A 25,565-nucleotide genomic window follows, 5' to 3' on the forward strand; every position below is an offset into this window, starting at 1 on the left:
TTTATAGGCCGAACATTAAAAAGTTTATAAAATAAGGCAGTATATTCTCAGTGTCAAACAGCTCTCAATGAAGACAATTATTCAGACTGTCTGTTTGTAATTAGGTATGAAATAATTTATGATTATAAAGATAAGTGAGCTACTTTTTTTTAGAACACTGTATTTTCTCACAGAAAGGTTTCAAAAAATATAACAAGGCCTCATAAATTACTCACCTTAGACTTTAGGCAGATTTCTTGTGGAATTAAAAAAACATGTGGATTCAATCTCAGCAGCATGTGTCAAAAATAATGAATAGGATAAATGCTATCAAACTGGAAAATAAATCTAGGACTGGAAATTGGTGCAATGGAAATCACTTGAACCCCTTAGAAATGTAATGAGAAGAGAACCTCAAAAAATTCATCATAGATAGGGATTCAAAGGTTGAATGTTTATATGTTGCATAGCTGGTTATATCTGCTAGTCTGGAAACTGAGCTGGAAACCTTGCATGATCAGACTCTCTAATCAGATTTCTAATGAAATTTCATGTGCATTTCATTTGTGACATCAAGAATATGCTTAGAAAAAGGCTTTATTTTAACTGTAAAAAAAAATCAAAATTAAAGAAATATGCAGCTGAAGTAACAGTTTGGTTTATTCAATGCTTGCTCTAGTTTGCCTTTCTCCATATCCACAGCAAAACTCAGTCAAGGATGCTCTTAGCTATATTTCACATCCATTCACAGGCAAAGGAAACTGAAACACCATTTCAGCTTCTGTGCTCTACCAGTCTTTCCAGATGATCCCAGCCAGATGTACTTTGCAACAGTAGTCAGAATAGCACAAATAAGGAGGAAATAAGGAGAATGCAGATACTAAAAAGCTCTGCAGAAAATTGTCATGTTGTTAAAATATACAACAAATAACTTACATTTTCTAGAGGTCTTTGTTTCATAAAGTGATTAAATTCCAATAATGTGATTATTAAGAAGCCATTTGTTTTTTGGGTACAAATAAATAATCTGGAATAATTACCTATAAAGTGGCTTTTATTGCTTCTCAAAAAATGCCTAGAAGTAAAGGTATTGTAGTCACCATACTGGAAAAAATTCACTTCTGACATTGAAGTAAGTTTCAGAAAGTTTACATAAAATGTGAGCTTTTTTTACTGATATTACCAGTTTCAAAGAAAAGGGACATACTGAAAATGAATGTGCTTCTTCAACCACGACAATAGTATTGCTACTTCATTCTCATAATGTTATGGGACCCCAGGCAGCTCAAAACTTCATCCTGAAATGATGGCATATTTCATGATTATGTCCAGCTCTGGCAGATAAGAGCATTTATATGCTAATAACAGCAATATGGGTAAGTCTAGAATTTTACCATATGTGATGAAGCTTTTAATCACAATAAGCCTTATGGGCTCAATATATCTACTTCCCCCCAGAAAATCATAATACCTACATAGGTGTTCCAAAATTTATTTCCTTTAAATCAACTTTGAGGGCTCTGTAAAATATGAAATGAATGTGAAATGGGGATATTTGTTACCTCAGAGAATTGAGTTATTAATATGATGTGGGTTATGCATAACGCCTTCAAATCACTAGAGAAAATGCGACTGGGTGCTGTTTGGGAAAAAGGGGAATCAAAAGTACTCTAAGAAGCACCTAAATCATCTTTTCAGGAGAAGCATTAGTTTACAGCTCACAACTGGAATTTATGCTGACTTTAAAGGAACTGAACTCCGCTGAACACTAGCCATGCTATCTGTAAAAGTTCCTTGGCCTGTTTACATCAGCAACCATTAGGAGTATGCTTTTTTATAGTTGACAGCGTTGTGTATCCAGGTGGTCTCACTGTTTCAATTATATGTTCAGTTAGTTCCCATCTGGAACAGAAACTTGCTTGTAATTCTGCCATCACGTTGTTAAAGTCTAACTTAACAGCACAATAGCAAGTCAAGCTTCCTATCACCAGGGTTGAGGACAAGGGTTTGCACTGGGGAAGAAAAAAAAAGAGAGAGAATACTGGATCTGTGTTTACATCATCTATTACAGTTAACAAACCTAATATCAGCAAATTTACATGTCATCCCACCTGTCTCCATTATCTGATGAAGGATGATGTCTCCAACACCCCCATGTAAAGATGCAAATTGCTCCCTGTTTTCTGTAACTGTTCTGACATGAGGAAGTGCAGCCCATGGTGCTACTAAATGTGATTTGAGGCGGCTTCTCTATCTAAGAAGATTTTTCACATGGAAGTATGGAGGAAAGAAACTATTTTGGTAATAAAAAAATGTTGTAGACACCAGAATGACTCTGAAATTATTTTCAAGCTTTTAACAGACTAGATTTCAATTTTGCTTTTATTTTTTTCCCTATTCTAATAATAATTCATCAAGTTTGCCACTGAAATAATTATCAGCATTGCATATAATCTTTCTAACAAATTCTGCTTCCATATTTGCCACTTTAAAGCAGTGGTTTTCTTTCAGATGTCAAAATTTTGCTAATATTAGTTGTTAAATTATTTCACATACATCAGTGATTAATAACTAAAACATATGCTTAATTCCAAGGAGGCTCTTTACTATCTCCATACCAATAACTGAATAAATGCAACAAGTGAAAATGCACATTAAGATTACCTTTCCAAGTCAGGCTACAGATTCCTGGGAAACTCTGGTGAACATTCCTCCTTTAGAAGTAAATCTAAGATGTTTTTGAAGTATATAAGCAACGCATCTCCTGAAATCCCTTCAAAACTTAACTGTGATGTGATGTGATGTGATGTGATGTGATGTGATGTGATGTGATGTGATGTGATGTGATGTGATGTGACAGTGCTCATCATCTGCCTTCTGGACAGTCACCACTTTTACAATTACCACTTGATACAATAATTTTTGCAACCTAATCTCTGGTTGCTCTTGAGCTTGATATAGATGGGAAGAGAAGTTGATGGGAAATGTGTGAGTTCACAGACTGGTGGCTGATGTGAGGAAGCTGTGGAAGGGTGGCTTACTCTGGGAGTAAAGCAGGCTCCCGTGTGGCTTGTTGAAATGGTTTAAGAGAGCTCAGAGTACAATACAAAACTGTTTTGCAGGCTTCATTCGCTCTCATGGCCTCCCAGTCAGTTATAGAAACCTACCTATTCCAACTCTAGTGTTCACAGTTGCAACAGTAGTCACTGTAGCACCTTACATTTCTTTTCTAGTAGCTCCCTTTCCTGGCCAAAGTAGCTCATATAAAATATCTCTGGTAAGGCTGTTGATAGTTGAGGGGGTCGTTTGTTTGTTGTTTGTTTTGTTGTTGCTGCTTAGTTTAAACAAAACTAGTTTAGGGATGTGGTTTAGTGGGCATGTGAGAATGATTTAATGGAGGGACTAGATTATTTTAGAGGTCTTTTCCCATCCTTAATGATTCTATTATTATAATCTAATTAATGTTACTAAACGTTTGGTAAAAGTTGAAAGGCAAACACTTTGAAAGAGAAAAAGGTGACTTTTGCTCTGAAATGTTCATTAAAAACATGTTTTAAAAACAGTTCCTGAGCAGTATTCAAATTTTTCTTTTCAGGCCTCTTTACCTGCCTTTCTTCACAGAATATTTTGGATATGCATTAAATGTACCTCATCACTGTGAGAGAAATTTCAGTAAGAACAGTTCAGTATTGCTCACACAATGTTAGAACCACACGAAGAATAACAAGAAAAACAAATTAAAATAATTTATTATTTCTTATTTACTGAAGCAAATTATGTCTACCCCATAATTAAACTCCCAAAGAGCACCACAGACAGCAAACATTAGTTCATCACTTTTGTTGTACAGGTATTAATTCCAGTCACCTCTAGGAAAGATGATATGCAGTAGAGAATGCTAAAATCTTGACTGAGATCTTCCGAGGCAAAACAGGGTTTTCTCAGACTCATCAGTTTTACTTCATCCATTAAAACTGTTGGAGATTCAACACTGTGTATTCCAAATTGCAATCAAAAGAATGGGGTGTTAGTACTTATTATTTTCCTTTTACTACATAAGAGATAAGAAGGAATATTAAAAAACAGACTCAAACTACTTGAACCGACCACCTCCTGAATACAGCCAGTCTGCTCATGGCCAGTGTGAAGACTGGGTGTGGAACATCAAGGTGCAGCTGTGCAGTTTCTCACAGTAAAAGCAGTATGCAGTGCCTGGTGTCTGACCAAATTTTCAACCAGAACACAGCTGCCTGGTTAGAAGGGCTTTCACTCCATGAAACCCACCAAAGATAAAGTGAAATTAGCCTCTTCCAAAACATCAAGCCACCACCACCAGCAACTCCAGCCTCTAAGGTTTTCAGCTACCATAGTAATTGCCACATTACAAGAACCTGGAAAGAATAAAAAAGTAAGGTTTACTATTTACTTTCCAGCTGAACAGCAGCAGTAATTGCAGAGACAACTACACACAGCAGATGTTCAGCAAATCATTAATAAAATTCTGGAAGATACTCAGGTATTACAGTGATGTAAGGTCTATAGTTTCAGTGTCACACAAGGTAAGAAAAAACTCTCGCTACATGCCCTGGACAATTTTTTATCCTTATAATGTCCTTAAATAATCCTATAGTGTGAGTGAGAATTTGAACTTTTTGGTTGCTGTTACTTGGAGGGTCACTCCACTTTAAATCAGGCTACAACTGTATAATATGCACAGTCGAACTCTGGTTATTCTTATTAAATAATTTGCTAGCAGTCAACAAGAATTTAAATTAAAATCTTCTGCCATTTAAATGCATAATTAGAAAACATAATTTGATCCATTATTTTCCGCGATCAAAACCACAAAAATAAAATGACCCGTTATTATTTTGAGGAGAGAAAAATATGAAAAAGAGATAAAAGCTCAGAATAAACCAGAGTCAATTTACTTTTATCCTTTTTTCTCTGACAGAAGGCATTTAATTGGCAGTACTAGAAATGAACTGAGCTTGCCATAGTCTACAGCTGGCTTTGTTTTATTTGTCCCTTTTGATGTATTTTAGGCAGTATGAATGTTTGTTCTAAATTCCTTTTTGATATAAAGGTCTTGTAACTGAATTCACAGAATCACAGAATCACAGGGGCTGTAAAATCATCGAGTCCAACCCCCCGTGCCAAAGCAGGTTCCCTACACCAGGTTTCTGTGTAACTAAATGACTGCAAAGTTACATCAGACCAAAACACTGACAAAAGTGTAGAGATCAAATTTTTCAGACCTCAATGTATTTTTCACACACATAGCCTGCAACTTAATTGTATTTAAACCAACTATCATGCAGAAGTCATGTATCATATCCCTTTTTCTATTATTTCCATTTCCAAATATGGAGCCCTTTCTTCCTCAGGACCCCCCTCCACAGCCTGTGCTTTTCCATAGCCAGAGTCCTCTGACCAAGGAAGCTTTCCTGTACTGCAGTTGCATTGCAGTCCTACACATCTCTTCATCTCTTCTATGTCCATTCCTTTGGTTTAAAGTAATTTATTCTGAGTGCAGGCTATGTGAGGATACTTCAGGCAGAAGTACAACTTCAAAATGAATGTGAATCAGATGTAAGATGTATCATATGCAAAAAATATGATAATAGTCCTGAAGGTTCATACCCTTCAGTGGGAAAATTCTGTACTGGAAGTTTTTCCAGCCCATGGATCTATCTAGCAGAAGATTCACTCAGAATCACAGAATTGTAGGATTGCTAAGGTTAAAAAATCACTAGGATCATCTAGTCCAACCATTAACCCATCACCACCATACACTAAACTACGTCACTCAATGCATTATCTAATTTTGCCTGAAAAACTCCAGGGTGAAGGCATGCTCTTATCTAGCTGAACAATGTGGCCTGGAAGATCTTCAGAGGGTTTTTAAAGGCCCCAAATGATTAATAACAGCTAGTGAGCAGGCAAAGGGGAACTGGAGGAGAACATTAGCAAAAGGTAGAGAAATAGAATGATGCAGATGGATGATGATTTTTGACACAAATAATTGAGTGTACTACTTCAGGGTATGTATTTTATTCAAAGGGTTGCATAAAATAATATGTACTACTTATATTTTTTTCCAAAAGCACTGGTATTTATTTTCTTCATTTCCAAGAACAAATAACTATGCTTCAAGCAATACTTAATAATGAACATTCTGACATAAAATTACCCACTTTCAAGTGAGCAAATTTGAAATGTTAGAATAGAAACAGTTCTACAGATTTATCTGGAGTGACCACTTCTGATCCAGTACTGAGGATGCTAACAATAACACAGTAAATTCCAAATAACTTCTGCTTATATAGATTTGGAGTAGTACAAAAAGAGCCAAGCAGAGAACACAGTCATGCCTCAAGTGTGTGAACATCACAGATTATCTTGTTCTAGTGATAAATATGTTAGACCTGACATTGCCTTTCCTCAAAGCAAGGCTTAGGGAAAGGTTTGAATCCTTACTACTCTTCATTTCTCTTTTTTTCTTTTATAGATGATTCAACACTTCCAGGGTCTTATTGTGATATCCCAAGCCAGAGAGTGTGATTTTTTTTTTTTTTCCTAGATAAAATTTTATTGGGTGATAACATTTCAAACCCAAGAATTACAGAGATGGCAGGGGAAAAAAAAAAATGTTTATCCCAGCGTCAGCTATTTATTTTATATTTTAAGAGATTGCAGCCCTTAGGAACTACAGCTCTGTGCTTATCCTCTCAGAAGCACACATCTGAATGAAAACAGGACAGAATCAGCCAAACTGTAGGAAAGAAAAGCCAGATTTTCCTCTGATTTAAAACAGTTTTCAGTGATCTATATTGATATATAGCAGATTATGGTTTGACTTGAGCATTTATTAAAAAGAAAATCAATGTTCTCAGTCTCTGGTCGCACTCTGTGGTGATATAGTGGTATCTGAGGACATTTATTATAAGTATCTTGTAATTGCCTTTGATAACAATTGCTATGTACATTTAAAATGAGAAATAAATCTACTGGCTTCCTTATTGAAGCAAAACTTCACCACCCTGGTAGCTCACAGAGACCTTGACCATGCTTCTGGGCCTTTATGTGTCAGAGGTTATGGCTGGGAAGTTCGCAGTTTTAAAACACAACTTGCATTGTGGTTTATGGTAAATCAACACCTCCATCTTATAAAATGTGTAAAAGCAGAAAGTGACTGTGTTTTTCAGCACCATTTTTCATTCTAGATGATAATGTAAGTCATCAAGCTCACTCATTTTGTAAGTAACTTTTCTGTTGTGCAGCTTTTCCTTTCAACACAGCTGAAGTATCCGCCCAAACTCTCATCAGCAAGCATCGTAATTTCTTGCCTTGTTAAAGACGGGCTTTCTTCCTTTAAATGCACTCAAAACTCATCCACAAAAAGAGTTTCTTCAGCTACACCATTTCTCCCTCTCCATATGCCCAGCCTGTCATACTTCTAAATGTTTATCTGTGTGAACAGTTTGTCTCTCTTCCACACTGCCTCTCTCAGGACAGGCAGAATTTACCTATTTTGCAGAAAAGAAGTGTTCTTCAAATCCTTCAGCATTTACTGTTGTACTTTGGATCAATGAAGAAAGCATTAAAAGAAGAAGAAACAAAAAGAAAAAAGAAAAAGAAAAAGTAAAAAAAAAAGAAAAAAGAAAAAATGTATTTATTATCTGAATTTGCTTTTTGGATTTCTTTTATATGTGATACTCCTCAGATTCATGGGTTTTGGTGGTGGTGGTGACTTTAATATGTAATTTCCTTTTCTGATCCTCCTGCAATATTAAGTTGTCCTTTAATGGAAGATGAGCCACTGAAAAACTTTAAAATGATACTAAAAAATGACATTTTTAAGGTAAAAACTTTTATTCTTTTTTTAGAATGTAAGTAGTAACTTTGAAAACTGTATTTCCTTACATCTGTTTGTGTCTATGAAACACAGAGAAAACAAAAGAAAAGAAAAAAGAGAGAACTTAACTCCTAAACCAGCAACTGATGCTAATATTGTAGCATACTTTGTGCTTCCACTCTTCAAGGCAGATTAACACAAATTAAATTTTGCACTAGCTTTGCAAAGCTGTAACTGCTCCATTTGATTTTAGGGGATTTTATTAATTTGAATTATTTATTTGCTGCATGAGTAATACCAAACTAGCTGATTGCACTTTTGATTGAGTTACAGTAAATTTGTATGAGTATATGAAGCCAGTGTTATTATTCTTACATTAAGGCTAAATAAATGTGCCCTTTCATTAGGAAATGTTTTCTATGCTCTTTCATTTGTATCATGTTATTAAAAATTTTTCTTAGGATGCAATGAAATTTAGCTAAAGGGGGAAAAAAAATAGTTTGCAGAGCACCAGTGCTTCAATTAATTAAATCCTGTTTCTGTAAATAGCCTTAAGTGAAAGAATCAAGCTATTATGTTTTGTAGACGAATGATCAGCAAATGCTCAAACTCATCTGTCATGGTCTAGTTTTGTAACCTGACAAGAAAAACGAAGCCAGCATTTTCTGAATTCATAAAAAGTTTGAATTACAGTCTACAAAGAATCCACACAGTGGATCTAATGCAGAGACTGGATCTCTCTTCTGTTTGGAAGCAAAGGGTTTATCACCTGTCCTTCACAGACATAAAAGGTTAATACAAAGTGTATACATGTTTTCATGTCATCTAACCCCTAGATTGATCGTGTTCTCAATTTAATGTAGTAGAACAATGTTTCTGCAGTCAGAATATTTCATGAGGGATACATCATTATTCCAAGGGTTTAAATGTTCACTCTGGCCACTCAGTTATTCTGCCAGGATATCCTTTGCCAAATGAGATTGTCAAAATAAAACAGGCAGTATGTTAGTGGAATGAGAATTCATTCTTCCTCTTGGTCTTACTTTTCTTCAAGAGGAAGAAAAATTTTTCTATTTTATTAGATAACCATAAGTCATTGGAGAGGAGGGATTTTTGTAACAAGTAGAACTTTCTTTCTTGTCTACACTGCTCACAACACTGTAACAACATCATAACTACACTTCTGTGAAGCAACTGTGCTTATCAGCAGATGTATGAGTTCCATACTCAGATATGATACCCATGAGCAATGATTTTACAGACCCAGACCATTCACAAAAGGGGATAAACATGTGAAATCTCAGAATGAGGTCTTTTATGTCAGCAAATCAAACAATCATATGCATACAGGAATAACCACTTGTATAGCTTTTGAGGCTAGAACTGTGTTCCTCTGTTCTAACTGTACCTCTACCAACTCTCATTCTTAAATAAACATATAAATGTATATAGTTATATTTTATTTAACATCTATATGATTATTTACATATACAATTTAATATGATTAATGAAATATATTACAGTATAATATGTATAAGTAACACATGCTGTATTTATATGTAATATATTGCATATATTAAAAATAAAGACATTATTACTCAAGCTGAAGAGTCTCTAGGTAAAACTTTCAAGTTAACAGACAATGGGTTTTCAAAACTTTGGAAAAAGATTTCCTAAGCAGTCAAGTATTTCATTGAAATTGTGTAGATGTTTTGGACATTGATGGTAACAGGGGAAAAAAAAAACAAAAACAAAAACCAAAAAAAAAAACCAAACCAAACAAAAAAAAAAAAAAAAACAAAAAAAAAACATCCTTCAAGCACTGCAAGATGTATGTATGCCTTACACTAACTTGGGGACTTTTTATACCTCTTAGGTTAATTCAGGGGCTACAAAGCAGTATATTTAGTAACTCAGACAGGAAAGTGGGACCCAGTTAAGTGTGGGACTAAAACTTTTTAACCACATGATAATAGTTACATATGTTACAATGCAGGGAGTCAAAGAGAAACTCAACATCAATGTTAGAGAAAGCACTGAATCCTGATATGAACACAAACACACCAGTTTGAATCTCCTTTTCTTTAGTCCTTTCAAACTTGATATGGGCATTGAATATCAACTAGTCTAAAGCACAAGAAAAATAAAGATTAGCTTATACTTGTGGTGTATTCAGCCAACAGATTTTTCACTTCTCTGTGTACGGCCTATGTCAACAGGTTTAGTACCATATACCTGGTTAGGCATTCCCCCAAAATAAAAGCTCTTCTTTCCTGAACTTCGTGGACTAAGTGAATTTGAAATATACTTCTCAATTGTAATGATTTTTGTCCTTGAAAAATCCTTTGAGCTCAGTTACAAGCAGTGGTATTGCCTGAAGTTCAGCTGCATCAAAAGCAGCATGCCTATTCATTTAGAAGATGTAAATATTCTGAGGAAGAATGTCACTGAGAAATTATTACAGAAGAAACATTTGAAGGAGTAAACATTTGGTAACTCCGCAAACTGCACCCATCTTTAAATCTATAAAGAGCTGCCTTCACAGAATGTTAAAGAATTCTCATCTAATGGAAAGCCTGTGCTTTAAATAAGATGTAAACTAAAGCAGTATTCAAAGGTTAGGTACCAGATCATAAAAATTCTGAAAACAATATTTCTATAAAGAAGAAAAGAATCATGGATAGAACAGGTTAGTTTCAATCTGATCTCTTGGTCTTTAATACTTAGTTGCCCATATGGCAACAAGGAAAAAAAAAAAACAACAAACTTAACTGATCTGAATGAAAGATAACAAAGTACCTACTGGCTTTGGTAGTTTCAAAAAGCCCTTGAGGGTGTCTCCTTTATTCCAGTAACATTGTATTTTAACATTTTCCTTATAAGTGTAGGCTGGAAGTTGATGTATTCTGAATGGTGGCTGAAATTCTCAGACCTGAACCTACTGTTTCAACAGCCAATACAGCAGTGTTGTTCCAAGTATCATGAAATAAAATAAGAATAAAATTAAGGGAGCCAGAAACCTTGTTGAGATCTTCATTACTTTGCTTAATCAAATTTCCCATAATCCCCTTCTGTAACTATAACTGCACTAGTTTTAACAGCAAGGGTGCATTATTCTAGTATTTACTCCATCTTTGTCTTGGAAGTGCAGTCTGGTGAAGGAGATAATAAACGACAAATCCTGCCCTTCAAAATAGCAGTACCATGGTTTAGTTTGTACTCTTGATACACTAAACATGGACATATTTTGAGATCTTAGAATAATTATTCAGGAAGAATTCAGTACAGAGAAAGGTTCAATGAGACTGAAGGAAAGAAACTCAGCTGTTTTCCTTTCCCTGCTTTCCTCATCTGTCAAGTGTTTTTCTCCTGACACCAATCCCATCTTCACAAATTGTCCACACTGGCGCAGAGGCAAGAATCATCAGAACTAAGCATAAGAAGATAACAGGAAGGAGAAGACCTGAAAGTAATGATTCCATCTTTCCTCAATTTTTGCTAACCTCTGCAGTAATCACTTTTAAGGGATTAGCTTTCTTTAAAACCCCACAGAAAACAGCAACAACAACAAAAGGGGAATATAAAATAATTAATACTGTAATATTTTGAAATATTTTCCACCAGGTCTATGCCCTTCAACTTGTTATTGCTGTTAGTAACTTAATCACCAAACATGAGGAAGGGACCTCAAGGATCAGCAAGTTCCAGTCCCCCTGCCACAGGCAGGCATGCCAGACACTAGATCAAGCACCAGATCAGATTACACAGGATCCCATCCAACCTGGCCTTAAATGCCTCCAGGGACTGGGCATCCCCAAGTTTTCTTGACAGTCTGTTCTAGCACCAGACCAGACTTTGAGTAATAAAACTTCCCCCATGACATCTAATCTAAATCTCCTCTCCTTCAGTTAAAAACCATTATCCCTTGTCCTGTCACCATTTACTTCTATAAAAAGTTGATTTCCCTCATATTTATAAACTCCTTTTAAATACTGAAAGGCTGCAGTGAGGTCTCCCTGCAGCCTTTTCTTTTCCAAGCTGAAAAAGCTGAAAAAAACCCCGTGACATCCTACTGAGCTGAATTATTTACCAATGAAAATCAAGAAGACACTACTAAAGAGCTGCCTATGATCACTGTATCTTAGGATATAAAAAGGTTCTTCTTGTGTTTGCTTCCATACAGTATGAAGTTAATCACAATGCACGTATTCAGACATTAATCCTGAGACACTTCTGCTTAGATAATAGATAGGCAAGGACCATTGATCTCTGCACTCACATAAAATGATTACACTTCATAAATAGTATAATAGCCACTAATCAGAACATTCAGTCAGAAATCACACAGACTGCTATAAGTGTTTTCTACATCTGATTACTGAAAGATGAGCATAATAAAGCAAAATTAAAGATAAACAGAAGGTCCCGTTACTGAGTAAAACATAGGAAATAGTCTGTCTCAGGGTAAATCAATATTCCCACCTCCCTTTTTTCTGAAGGAAAAAATGATTGTCATCCAAAATATTCTTGCATGTTCTGAAAAGTCTATCCATAACATTAAAACCACAAACAGTCCTAAAACTAAAGTCTACCTGAGAAACACTTAAATCTGAACTCAGGAATATATGAAGAAAATAATAAAGCTGTTATCAGGTATTGCCATTTTTTGTTGAAAGATGTAACAATTTGTTACAAAAAGAACTAGATAGCTTATCATATACCTATATATGCCTGTAAGCAAGCAGACTTCAACAAAGATGATTTGGGGATAAATTTCATTCATTTTTCATATCCTTTCAAGATTGCTCAAACCAGGAAAGTACTAGGAAAAGTTTGGTTTATTATGATAAATAAGTATTCACACCCCAAGCTGAAAAAATCAGTATTGACCTAAATTTACTTATTCAGAAATATGTTTCAATTTACACCATGGCTTTGAATATTTTGACCTATACCAGGCTTATACAAAAATAACCAGAGTAAAAGAACTGAGCTATATTAACCAGGGATAAAAGTATGTATGTGTATACAAGACAGAAGATAGAATACAATAGAAATATCAGCCAAATACTGGAGTTGTTCCTAAATTTAGGTCTCCTGTTTCAGAAGTGGCAGACATAATTGGGCAAGGGGGTCATAAAAGTTCTTCAACAGACAGCACAGAATATATCTGTTGGAATTCAAACATATTCAACAAAATACCAGCTCCAGGAAGCATTGTTATACAGCTGATGGTTTCCTATTTCCTTCAGTTTGAAACTGTCCTAAGGCTAGTAGGTCTTGAATTTGCAAACCTGAGTCATGCTTCTGGTTTTAGTGAGGGAAATAGGTTATCTGTCAGCCTCAGCTACACACTTCTACTAAATAAATAAATAAATAAATAAATAAATAAATAAATAAAAATAAAATAGTACTTAGTGCAGGAGCATATAGAGGAAAAAAGAATAAACTAAAAAACCCTGCAAACAATAGCATCTTGACTCTCCTAAGTAGCTGCTTGAAAAGCAGCAGAAGCATGGACAGTTTTCAAGTGAGCTTCCTTAGCCACAGACAGAAGAATAAAAGCATTAGTATGTGGCAGTCAGAATAGAACCAGAGGCAGCTACACCAAATATGCTTTGGACAGCAAATCAGAAGTGGAAGCATGGGAAAAAAAAACAAAAAAAACCCCTACAACCAAACAACTGGAATATATATTCTACTTCAGCTCTATTCTCCATAATTACACCCTCTCCCATATTCCATTTTCTTAGAGAAAAGTTCCCTGGCTCTCACTGGAAAAGGATTAGACTATAAGGCATAGTTATACCCCACACAAATTAGCATGGGTAGATGTCTGTGACATGAAAAGAGGGCTGAGTGTCCAAAAGCTTTTATTTCCAGCTATGTCAGTTGACCTAATATATTGCTCTCCCTATAAATTTATGTGAATAAGATCATACCCACATGCACTGCATGCAGTTAGAAGGTCAAGATAACCTACAGAAAGGTCTTTACAATGGCTTGCCATTAGAGGAAGAAATAGCAGGGTATTTATATTACCTCTGACATTGCTGTCTGTACTTTGAGTCACCTGTAGTAATTTAAGCAATTTTACATAAAGTGTTTCAGTTTCATCATCATTTTCATTATATTTTTAAATGGAAGGTAACAACAGCACCTGTCTCTCTTACGTTATTGCTAAGGCAGGAGGGCTATATGAAAGCAATTTGCCAATGACATTTTGCAGGGACAACTTCAACTTCTTGTGTGTTGCTATGACATATGAAAGGGACAGGGAATTTGTTTTTTTTTTTTTCTTTCCCAACTTCCACATCATTTAAAAAAAAAAAAAAAGAAAAAGAAAAAGATGAAGATGTTCTTAGACACTATGAATTTATCTTTCCAGAATTAAATCAGTATGTTTTAAATAAAAGCTTAGCCCATGCTCTTTCACTGAGCATCCATATTCTGATTCACTTATAAAGAAACAAGATAGAGTCAGCAATCTCTGCTGCCATCTTCTGTTGTTACTTTTTGTGCAATCATTGATCAAGAGACAGAAATATTAAAAATTCACTCTTTCTGAAAGTGAGTATAACAAATGAAAGGCTATAAATCAAGAATCAGAGACCCTTCACAGAATCACAGAATTTTGGATAGAAATATCTACTTCAATCATGCTCCATCACTTTCACAGCACAGATTTATCAACTGTGGTATTGTCTCCCATCCAACTGTTAACTACCATTACAATCTTTAAATTCTCCACAAAAGCTTCTTTCTCTCTTTATTCCTTTCAGTGCCAGTCTGCTGTCCTCTGTCATAGGGTAGAGATACATTCTGAAAGTACCTCAGCTTATTTTAATCCACTTGATCCAAGTCCTTGAAGTAATGTGGGTCCTAAGGCACAATCACTCTCACTCTGTTTTAACAAAAGACTATTTCTCTTCTTCACTAGAAATTTCTTCTAAGATCATTTTTACACCTTCACTTTCTATGTGTTTGGCCAAAGGTCAAGCACTGAGAAAAATGGTCTTTAATGAAATATGTAGTTTATTCTTCTTCCACAGTCCTAATCTATCTTCTTAATAATTCTTTCCTTTCCTTGACCTCCTGTAAGTTCCGTATCTCTTTCAAACATCAGTCTCACATTTTGGCTCAAAACCGTCTCAATACTCTGTTATTGACAGTATTAGTTTGCTTTTGCTAATATCCACATAAAGCAGTGAGATTAATAATGGATTCCAATATCTGAAACTTTATGCTAAGTGCTTATCTTGAGATTTTTTTGAGTGTAGAAGATACATCACCCCATGCTTTTTTAAATCAGAAAGAAGAAAAAGGGCCAAAGAATTAATGTTTAAAACATTCTTTTCCATTCAGTGGAAGAAATATTTTAAAAAGAAACATAACAAGAATAAAATAACAATGAGAAATATAATAAAGACTTCATTATTTGATTATTTTTTTATTTTATTTTTTTTTTTTTAAATTTAATGTCACCATAAGTATCTCAGTGGCATCCTTAGATGTATACGAGTCCTGCTTCAAAATTACTGCCTCCTATTTTACAATGTTGGCCCACAGCTTCAGAGGTGTATGTTGGTAGTATGATGGTAGCAGAGGGGAAAAATGTCATCTGACACTGAAGTACATATAAAGCAGAGATCTGTTACTGCATTCCTCTGCTCAGGAAAAAAAAACAAAACAAAACAAAACAAAACAAAAGCACCTATTGACATTCATCAATGTTGCTGGACCTTTCTGGGGACCAATCAGTGGGTGATAGCACAGTGAGGCAGCGAGTGGTGTGTTTCAGCAATGACATTGGTACAGAAGCCATGAAACTATGGATCATCTGTTCTGGTGCAGATGTTTACAATCACGGAATGCATGATCTTGCTCATTGCTGGTAAAATGCATAGCTAATGGTTGTGACTATGTTGAAAAATAGTATTTTGGAGCTCTATTTAATAGTGTTCTTGTGTTATTTGTTCACATGGAAATAAATAGAAGGCATTACTTTTGGAGTGACATAAGTCGTTCTTTTCTTAGTCTACCTTTCTAAATAGCTGTAATTGCTTACTGTCATTTCCGACGTATTCTTTTTATCAATACATATAAATTTAATTCTTCAAGTTCTCATTTTGATCCTTCATCAAGTATCCTGAACTAATTGCCCCAGCGACCAAGAAAAAAAATCATGATTGGCACATGCATGTCAGATTTCAGTGACTTCCTAAAAGATATCTATTCTCTTCAACCACAATAACCTTTCTAAAAATAACATCCCATTATTTTTTCTGTATCTGTATATGTTCTTTCTATCAAAATACCTGATGGTTTCTGAAGAATCATTTATCATCAAACATTGTCAACTGGCTGTTGTATTCTTGGTCAGTTTTTAGCTTTCCTGCAGAATCTGTCTCTAAAAATTCACACTTAAACAACCTCTGTCACCAGTGTTGTAAAGCCCTGCAAATACATCTTTAAAAATACAAGTATAATTGTGTCTTAGTCATCAAGCATAAAATATCCCAAAAGATCTGCATAAAGAAACACAAGAATATGAGAAGTCAAACATGTCTTTATTGTATGTATATTTCAATGTATATTTCACAAAAGATGACTCAGGATGTTTTCTGTGGACAAGATAAATGAAATAGATATATAATCCAAACAGCTATTTTTCTGTTATCTCAGAATCACTGAAGAAATAAACCTACCTTTACAACTCTTGGTGTCTGAAAATGTCTCCTATCTCTTTCAGTCTTATGTTCAGCATCATTCTGCTTCATTGGAACAATCTTTATTAAAATACATTTGGAAAATACATGAGCCTTTCTTGCTTATTCTCTATTTATCTCTTTTTAAACTGAACTCGCTAATGATCAAGTGTTCGCTACATGAGGAGATATTATTCAATGGGAACAGCCTGTCTCATTGTCAAGTGACAGTGGGACACTGAAAGACAGACAGATGAGATGCAGGAAAGTCTTCTTTTGTCAGCAGGAAGGCAACCAGATTTGTCATTTTTGTTGCAGTTTCTACAAAATAGAGTGCATATCATTCTTTTAGATATGTTTCTACACCAAAAGACAATAGACAGCACTGTGCCCAATTAAGTATATTGTGCAATGAGAATAAAAAGTAAATGAACAGCATTTCAAAACAGCAACAAAAAAATAGCACGTGCACAATTTCTGAGCATCTGATAAATACAATTCTATATGAAAGAAATAAACACAGGCGTTGAAGTATAAGAGCTTATGAAACCTTCAGAAATCGGGGATTTCACAAGCATGATTCATCAGGGTTTCTCTGACTTAGGTACAATACACTGAAGATCACTTATGTTAATATATCTTGCAGTCACAGTGCCACTTAACTGAGCACTCAGTCCTCACTAGCAAGCTAGTTTTTTAAAACTGAAGTGTTGTAGAAGCACTTAAGATTTTTGGTCTTAAATACGTAGGTTAAAAATCATTTGTAGTCCTCTATCTTCATTTTAACAGAACTTAACTACTTGAACACTTGCAGAAATGGGCAAATAGAAACAATGATGATGCTTACAGTGAGTTTACTTTTAAAAGGCTATCATTTTTTAAACTATCACAGTTTTCCATGATTTTTTTTTCTTCCTTCTTCTCCCAAATTCTAAAAGATGATGGTAGACAGAAATCAGCTTTATCACTCTTCTTGTGTACAACATAACTTTTCAGAAATAAGTCTTAGTTTCAGTCATCTCAATTTGAATTCTAAATTTTTATTTTTCTATTCCTCAATTCTGAAGGAGTTCCCCTCTTTCATCTACTATTAACTGTAATTACTCTCCCGGTCATTCAGCCATGACAAAACTGATCTCTGGCCATCTAAAAATGAGTAATTAGATATCACTCCACAATTAATAAAAATGAAGCATTGATATGAATGAAATACAGAATACATAACAAGTGTGTAATCAGGGACTCAAGTCAGCCTATTAGTCAATTCTTGATTGTCTGAAGAATAAGTAAGACTGCAATTTATGCAGAACAAACAAGCTGCATTTTACTATGCGTATCAGAACATGAATATCCATGCCACTAGTTTTACCAATTCATTTATTTCTTTTTGCTTTAGATGGTAACAGACAGACACGGCTGTTTATCTATAGCAGATTATGAGCATGCTCCTTTAGCCCTGCTTATCCTTAGACTTCCTGCCAATACACATTGCCATACTTGCAATTGCCAAACTGAGTCCAATTGCCATATTGGACTCAGGTACACTCATCTGATTGAACATTGCAGTACCTCTGTACAAACGCGTGTCTAGGTGCAGCTTTTCTTTTTCTCCTAGTACTGACACGAAACACTGCTGAATATTGCCTCAGAAGCCACAGTAGTTCCTTTGCCCGGTCCAGAACTGTGAAAAGATTTACAAGAATTTTCCCTTTAATTTCTCTAAACCATGTAATATTTTGCTTTCCCTGCTGATATTATGATTTTTTTAATGAACTCTAGATAGGATTCATGCATTTGCTCCAAATAGTAGATTAGAGGAATGTATGAATATTAATTACGAGTATGTTTTGTAGACCATGTTTACAATAATTCCGTGATTACTTTCTGGTAATTGTGTACTAATAATGCTAGTTGTATAGATACAACTTTAAAAACAAACAAGAAAGAGGTTCATTAGCAACCAACTCTCAAGAGTGATTTCATAACATAAATAAATTTCCTCTATTTAATATGGAGAGGTTGCATATGTATTCAGATACAGTTGGGTACAACAGCACTAAGAAAGCCAGGCAGATGCAGTCAAAAACTCACACGTATTTTTAACTGCATTAACATCCACCATTGATTGTGCATTTGACAGAGGCATGTAAGTTAGATACCAGGATGTGTTCCATAGCAGAGATTTAGGCTGCAGGAGTTTGGAGGGTGGCTCTAAAATCAGAGATTGAAATGAAATTAAGGAATCAGGATACAAATCAAAGTTTTACTGCAAGATCTGAAAGAGGACTTACAATAGTTTTTAATGTATTTCAGCTCCAGGAAGACACCAAAAATTTTCAAGATTACCATGAATGTCAGCCTTCAAAAGGAAGCCATAACAACAACCATTCTGAACACAACATACCTCTCTCTATATCACTGTGTTAGTATATCTGACCTAAAGTTATTCATAAAATTGGACCTTGGAAAAAGGTTCATGAATGATAGCCAAAAAAGAGTAGGAATACTTTTATATGACCAAAACCATCCCAAAGTGACGTGCAGTCCTTCACTTACTACTTTTTCTACTTCACTTTCTACTTTTTCATGGCTATGCAGCATATTCTTTGCTTTGTGCACCAATCTGATTGCTACTAAGCAGTTGCTCTGCTGTGAACAATTAAATAACTGTCAAAGACGGCAATATATGGTGATGGATTAGGCAGTCTCTATCTGTTTATAATTTTGGTCAGTGAAATTTGGAAAGAACTTCAGAATCTTTGGCTGAAAGTCCCTCTGCTAATGCCAGTGATTAATTATTAACAAATGTGCTGTTATTATTTTAATAAGCCTCTCAGTATGCTCACAGTGCTGTGGAAATCTTCCATGTAGGTTGCTCTGGAGGTAATGCCTCTTATTAATGTCCATGCAACAGGCAGAAAAAGCACCAATAACGCTATTTGATAGAGCAAATTCTCAGCTATAAAACACTGTTTTTCAACATTGTCACCACCATTAGCCAATTTGCACAGATGAGCTGATCAAGACATACTCCATTTCATGGAATGACAGCTTTGCAGGGCTGTCTGGGACATGGCTTGTGGGGGTTAGGGAAATGTTTGGCATTGGAAGATGGTGGGCATGTATTGGTTCCCCCCCTTCCCTGCAGGGCAGTGGGCATGGCCCCAAGGTTTTGTAGCTCAAGTAGTGTTTGGACACTGCTGCCAGATATTGGGTTTGGGTGGTGTTGTGTGGAGCCAAGAGTTGGACTCAGTGATCTCTGTGAGTCCCTTTCAGCTTGGGATATTCTATGATACTCTGATTTTAAAGGGAAGCCTCATTACTTGGCTGTTGGCATGAGGGTGGGCTTATAGAATCATGGAATCATTAAGGTAAAATTTACCCTGGCATAAAACAGAAGCAAGAACCCATTTAAGGCTGTGAATAAATTCAAAGGTGTTCTTTCAACACCTCTAAATTTCCCAAGCCATCAGACATTTTCCTCCTTTATAAACGTATTTATAACAGATCTCATCCTTTGTCAGCTAAATTCACAACATAACTCTGTCCCAAATTCCCATAATCAATTATGTTTGAATCTAAATTAATGTCAGTAAAATATCATCAAATATGTTGAAACACTATAGGCACCTATGACACAACATAATGAAGAACTGCTGCAGCACAATTATACATTGCTCCAAGCCTGGTTCTCTTGTTGCTTGGAAAATGGCTGTTCCAAACTAAAATCATTCAGAAGCAGTCCCAAATAACTGTGCTCCAGTTAAATATTAGATGTGATCTGCATTTACCTTCTTCAAGACAAGGAAATCAGCTTGAAAGCTTCCTGAAAAAGAAAAAAAGAACAGTATTTCTTGGGTGCTTGTACTGTGAAATGATCCACAGAAAGATGAAGTGACACATAAGAAAGAGTTTAGTGCATGTTTACATGTTCTACTAAACCCTGCTCAGTAATTTACAGAATTAGAGATAGTTAAGGGTTAAAAATTTGTACAAGGAGGAAAGATTTGAGAGTTTTTCAGCTTCACTCATTGCTGTGTTACCAAATGAGGGCCTACTGCTTGATCTTGAGTTTACTGATAGCAGTAGTACAGATGCTTCAAGATGCTTTTGGTCAGGCCTTTAAGGTCTCTGAGCTAGGTAGAGAGCAGAGCAACAGGCAAGTGGAAATGGCGGTTATAATGAATCTGGGTCCAGTTTCTGAATACTAAATCCATTAATTTGCAGCCACCCAGCAAACTAAGTAATGTCAAATAATTGAAATCACAAACAGCAAGGAATATCTTCTGAAACACAATGTCTTCTACCCTACTCAGATAATGACAGTGACAAAATAGTCATTACAACGAAAAGGCTCAAAATTCATTTGCATTTGTTTGAGTGGCAATTACTTGTTGTTTGGTGGAGTTTTGAGGATGGAGCAATCTCCCTTATTCGCATATTCAAGTCATCAAAATCTTTAGAACAGGGCGTGCTACCAACTTCTGTTGCATTCAGTTTGAGTATCTATTGACCTTTAGTTAAAATCCACTGTCTTCTACTACTTTTGATTTATATTTATATATGGAGTTGTGTGTTTGTGTTATGTCAGCTGCAGAATCCCCAATCAGACACAGCTCTTTGCCTCCAGAGTGGCTAGGTGGGTCCTGCTGGGGTCAGGACTCCTTTCTGAAAGCACTGCAGGTTCATATGCACACAAGGCACAGATGGGAAGGACAATTGGAATAACTTCTTTGACAAGAGCCAGTGAGAAATTGCAATAAAAAAATACTAATTTCAAACAAAACAAAACAAAAACAAATCTGTGGCTGTTTTCCCTGGTTGATACATTTCTGCAGCCCCACTAGCCAGGCAGTGATGCAAACCACACGTGGGGAATGTTTCTAGCAGGCTACAAACAGGTGAAAGAGGAGCAGCTGCAGATCCCAGCTGCATGCTGTTACCCAATGAAGCTGCTCAGGCACTGTGGTGCCCTGACCAGGGTGTTGTCAAAGAAGTAGAAACTGAAGATTAAACTCCAGAAATAAAAGACTACAATAGCATACAATCTGTCTGCTGAGTTTTAAAGCAGGTAAGATGGGAGCTTGAAAAAAAGAGGTGATGTGGGGTAATCAGGCACGTTCACATTTTTCTCTCTGTAACAATATTTCTAAATTCAGAAGGGATTTTTTCCATAGAGGTAGACACCTGAAAAGACAATATTACAAACAAAACAAACACCAGAAGTGAAGAAACTGCCAGCTGAGATTGGGTGTCTGGTTTATAAAGTGCGACCACCTGTGGGGCAGCCCTGCGTGCCACATACAAGTAGAAAAGGCGGGAACGGTGCAAGGGGATGCAACAAAGGTGAGAAGCAAGGGCAGCGTTCTTTGCTCCTATTGGCTGGTGGACTGTGTGGGGGCATCTAGATAAGGCGCGCGTACTGGCTGTTGAGTGCACAGGTGTTTTAGTCAGGGTGTGGCGATAATCTGGAATTACGTCTTCTGGGCTGAGGTAAGGGACCGAGTGTAATCCTCGCTGGGCTGGAAGGGATGGGGGCTGTGGGACAGGACGGCATCAAGCAGGGAAGTGTAAGTGGACGTTGCTGAGGGCGGATAGTGGATTGAGGGGTGGCAGAGGCAGGTGATGTTTATGGGATGAAAGGCAGGTTGAGATGCCTAGAGGTGGGTGCAGTTGTCGTGCTGAGGGAAGGATGCGGCGATGAGTGCTGCTGCTGGGCGAGAGGTGTGTATGTGTGTGGCGGGGTGTTGCAGAGGCGGGCACCATTCCTGGGCTGAGGGATGCGGGGGGGGGGGGGGGAGGGTCGGAGAGTGAGAGAAAAATGCCGTTCTGGGCTGAGGGGGGTGGGGGAGCGGCGTGTGAGTGGAGTGAGGAAAAACGTGGTTCCGCGCGGAGGACCGTGTGAGGGGAGGGAGCGAAATGCTCCGTTCTGGCGTGCGGGGTGGGAAGGTGGGACTGCATAAAGTGAGAGAAAAACCTTGTTCTTTCGATGGAGGAGCACGTGAGAGGGAAGAGAGAAAAGCCGTTCCCGAGCTGTGGGGCGGGATCTAGAGAAATGCCGTTCCCGGGCTGAAGGATGCCTGAGGAAGGGCGGGGGGGGAGAAATGCCGTTGCTGAGGGGAGGCACGAGGCGGGAGCGTGAACGGAGTGAAATGTGGTTATCGCGCCGAGGAGTGTGTGAGGGGGAGAAATGCCACGTTCCGGGGCGGTGGGACCGCATGAGGAGAGGAAAAAAAAAACAACTTTGTCCTCCCGATGGAGGAGCTCACGAGGGGAAAGAAACGCCGTTCCTGTGATGAGGGGTGCCTGAGGAAAAGCGCGGGCTGAGGGGCGTGTGAGGGAGGAGGGGAATGTGAAGAGTGAGGGGAACAATGCCGTGCCCTGGCTGAGGGGAGGCGCGAGATGCGGGCGGCGTGAAGGGAGTGAGGAAAAACGTGGTTCTTGCGCTGAGGAGTGCGTGAGGGGGGGGAAGCAAACTGCTGCGTTCCGGCACTCGAGGGTGGGGGGGGGGGGGGGGGGGGGGGGGGGGGGGGGGGGGGAGGAAAATGGGACCGAGCGAAGGAGAGAAAAAGTTTGTTCTGCCGGTGGGGGAAGCGCATGAAGGAAAGAGAAAACTGCAATTCCCGAGCTGCGGGATGGTAGCGAGAGAAATGCCGTTGCTGGGCTGAGGGGAGGCGTGAGACGGGAGCGTGAAGGGAGTGAGGAAAAATGTGTTTCTTGCGCTGAGGAGCGCGTGGAGGGGAGATGTGCCGCGTTTCGGAGCAGTGGGGCCGCGTGAGAAGAGAAAAAACCTTGTTTTCCCGATGAAGCAGCGCATGAGGGGAAAAGAAACGTCGTTCCGAATCTGTGGGGCGGGAGCAAGAGAAATGCTGTTCCGTGATGAGGGGTGCCTGAGGAAGGGGGCTGAGAAATGCCGTGCGCGGGCTGAGGGGCACGTGAGGGGGGGAAGGGGGTCGGGGAATGTGAGGGGAACAATGCCGTGCCCGCTCTCCGAGGGGAGACTCGAGACTTAGGCGCGTGAAGGGAGTGAGGAAAAACGTGGCTCCCGCGCAAAGGAGCGCGTGAGGGGGGGGGGAAGCGAATTGCTGCGTTCTGGCGCGCGGGGGGGGGGGGGGGGAAGGAAGGCGGGACCGCGTGAAAAGAGGAAAAAAAATTACTTCTCCCGATGAGGAGCACGTGAAGGGGAAAGAGAGAAATGCGATTCCCGAGCTGTGGAGCAGGAACGAGTGAAATGCTGTTGCCAGGCTGAGGGATGCCTGAGGAAGGGAGCGAGTGAAATGCTGTTGCCAGGCTGAGGGATGCCTGCGGAAGGGAGAGAGAAATGCCTTTGCTGGGCTAAGCGAAGACAGGAGATGGGCACGTGAGAGGAGTGAGAAAAATGTGGTTCTCGCGCATGAAAGAAAGAAGAGAAATAATGCGTTCTGGGGCAGACTTGAGGCGGAAGGAAGGTGGGACCCTGTGTCACGGGTTACTTAGATTTACCTATGCCCGTGACAGGGGAAGCCACCCCATGGGCCCTACCCCCGGGGGCCCGGAAAGGAGGGGGAAAAGGGGAATGGGATAAAAACAGCGGCAATCTAAGGAGGAAAAACTTATTTTCCTAAATATGATATCGAAATACAGGATAACACAATATATTATAATTGAGGCTAACAAAACGAACAAACAGAGAGAGAGAGAGTCCCCAAAAACTGAGAGGCCTACTGTGAACTCTAGGCGACACGGCTGGAACGCTTCCCACTCTCCGAGAAGTTCGAGAGAAGAAGGAGGGCACTCCAGCCTGGGAACGAGATTATATAGCGTCCTGGTCCCGTGACTTATCATTACCCCTGTTGTTCTCTGGGATATGTAGTCTTATTCTGTGGACTTCACATTCAATAGAAGTATCCATACTTTACATGATGTTATGATGTGGAATACTGATAGCAAAATTACAAAACCATGACACCCTGTGAGGAGAAATGAAAAATGTTCCCTCGATAAGGAGAACATTAGAGGGAAGATAGCAATGCCGTTTTTGATGCTGCAGAGGCACGTGAAGGGGGAGGATAGAAAATGCTGTAAATGTGCAGAGCAGGGCACAAGGGGGAATGGGGGATGACTAGACATGAGGGAAGCAAGAAAAAGCTTTTTCATATCTTAAAGGAATACCTGAGGATAGGGTCAGAAATTCAGTTCTGGTGCTGGTGGGAGGTGGAGAAAAATCCTGTGATGGGAAGTGACAAAAATGCCCTTGCTATGCTGATAAAAACCTGAGGGAAGGAATAGAAATGACAAAATAGTGGGGTGAGGGGACACAGAGAAATGCTGTCACTGTCCTATTGAAAATAAATGACAATAAACCAACAACATGCAAACTACAAAGTTAAGTACTGGTAAAAAGCAGTGATGCTACCAAAGAAGAGAGTTAAATATATGTCCTCTTTTACAACTAATAAAGATAAAAATCTGAAAGCAATGTGTCTGCTTTCATCAACAGGACTGGCTACAGACTTTAAACTGCTATTCTCTGGAGCAAATGTTCAGGTGGGGATGTGGGGTTGTCCATCGCTGGGTGGTTGTGTGCGTAGGGCCCTTGGTGGGTCAGCCAGGCCGTTTCATGTATGTTGTGGAGGGATTTGGTGGTTTTTGGGTCTGAGGAAGGTCTCCCTTTGTACTCAGGGCTCGCTGCTGAAGAAAGAAGAAGTAGGATGTGGAGCTCTACAGTGAGCATATGGAAGAAAGAGAAGGAGGAAGAGGCTGACTACGGATGGGCAAAGGGAGAGGCTCCCTGGGCAAAAGGAAGAAGCGGGACGCGGAGCTTCGAGGCAACTGCGGGGAAGAGGCGGAAGGAAGAGGCCGACTACGGACGGGCAAAGGGAAGAAGAGGAAGGAAGAGGCCGACTACGGATGGGCAAAGGGAGAGGCTCCCTGGGCAAAAGCATGTCACATCACAGTAGAGCGTTGCCGGCGCCTGCCGGCTCTGTGCTGGGCGACCTGCCCCTGTAACCAGGGCTCGGGTCTTTTGCTGTAGTTGGCCT

At 38.4% G+C, this 25,565-nt stretch overlaps 2 long non-coding RNA genes across 2 annotated transcripts; one reads left to right on the forward strand and one right to left on the reverse strand.

Annotated features, from left to right (window-relative positions):
* Positions 1–17,905: 17,905 nt before the first annotated feature.
* LOC116653529 lies at positions 17,906–21,791 on the reverse strand. Its single transcript, XR_004307568.1, has 2 exons — positions 20,337–21,791; positions 17,906–18,226 (listed from the first exon to the last, which is right to left on the reverse strand). It is a non-coding gene; the product is annotated as an uncharacterized LOC116653529 (long non-coding RNA).
* Positions 21,792–21,936: 145 nt separating this feature from the next.
* LOC116653528 lies at positions 21,937–25,422 on the forward strand. Its single transcript, XR_004307567.1, has 2 exons — positions 21,937–22,038; positions 25,207–25,422. It is a non-coding gene; the product is annotated as an uncharacterized LOC116653528 (long non-coding RNA).
* The last annotated feature ends 143 nt before the right edge of the window (positions 25,423–25,565 follow it).

Source organism: Coturnix japonica, chromosome 5 (genome assembly GCF_001577835.2).
Source record: "Coturnix japonica isolate 7356 chromosome 5, Coturnix japonica 2.1, whole genome shotgun sequence".
Lineage (NCBI taxonomy): Eukaryota > Metazoa > Chordata > Aves > Galliformes > Phasianidae > Coturnix > Coturnix japonica.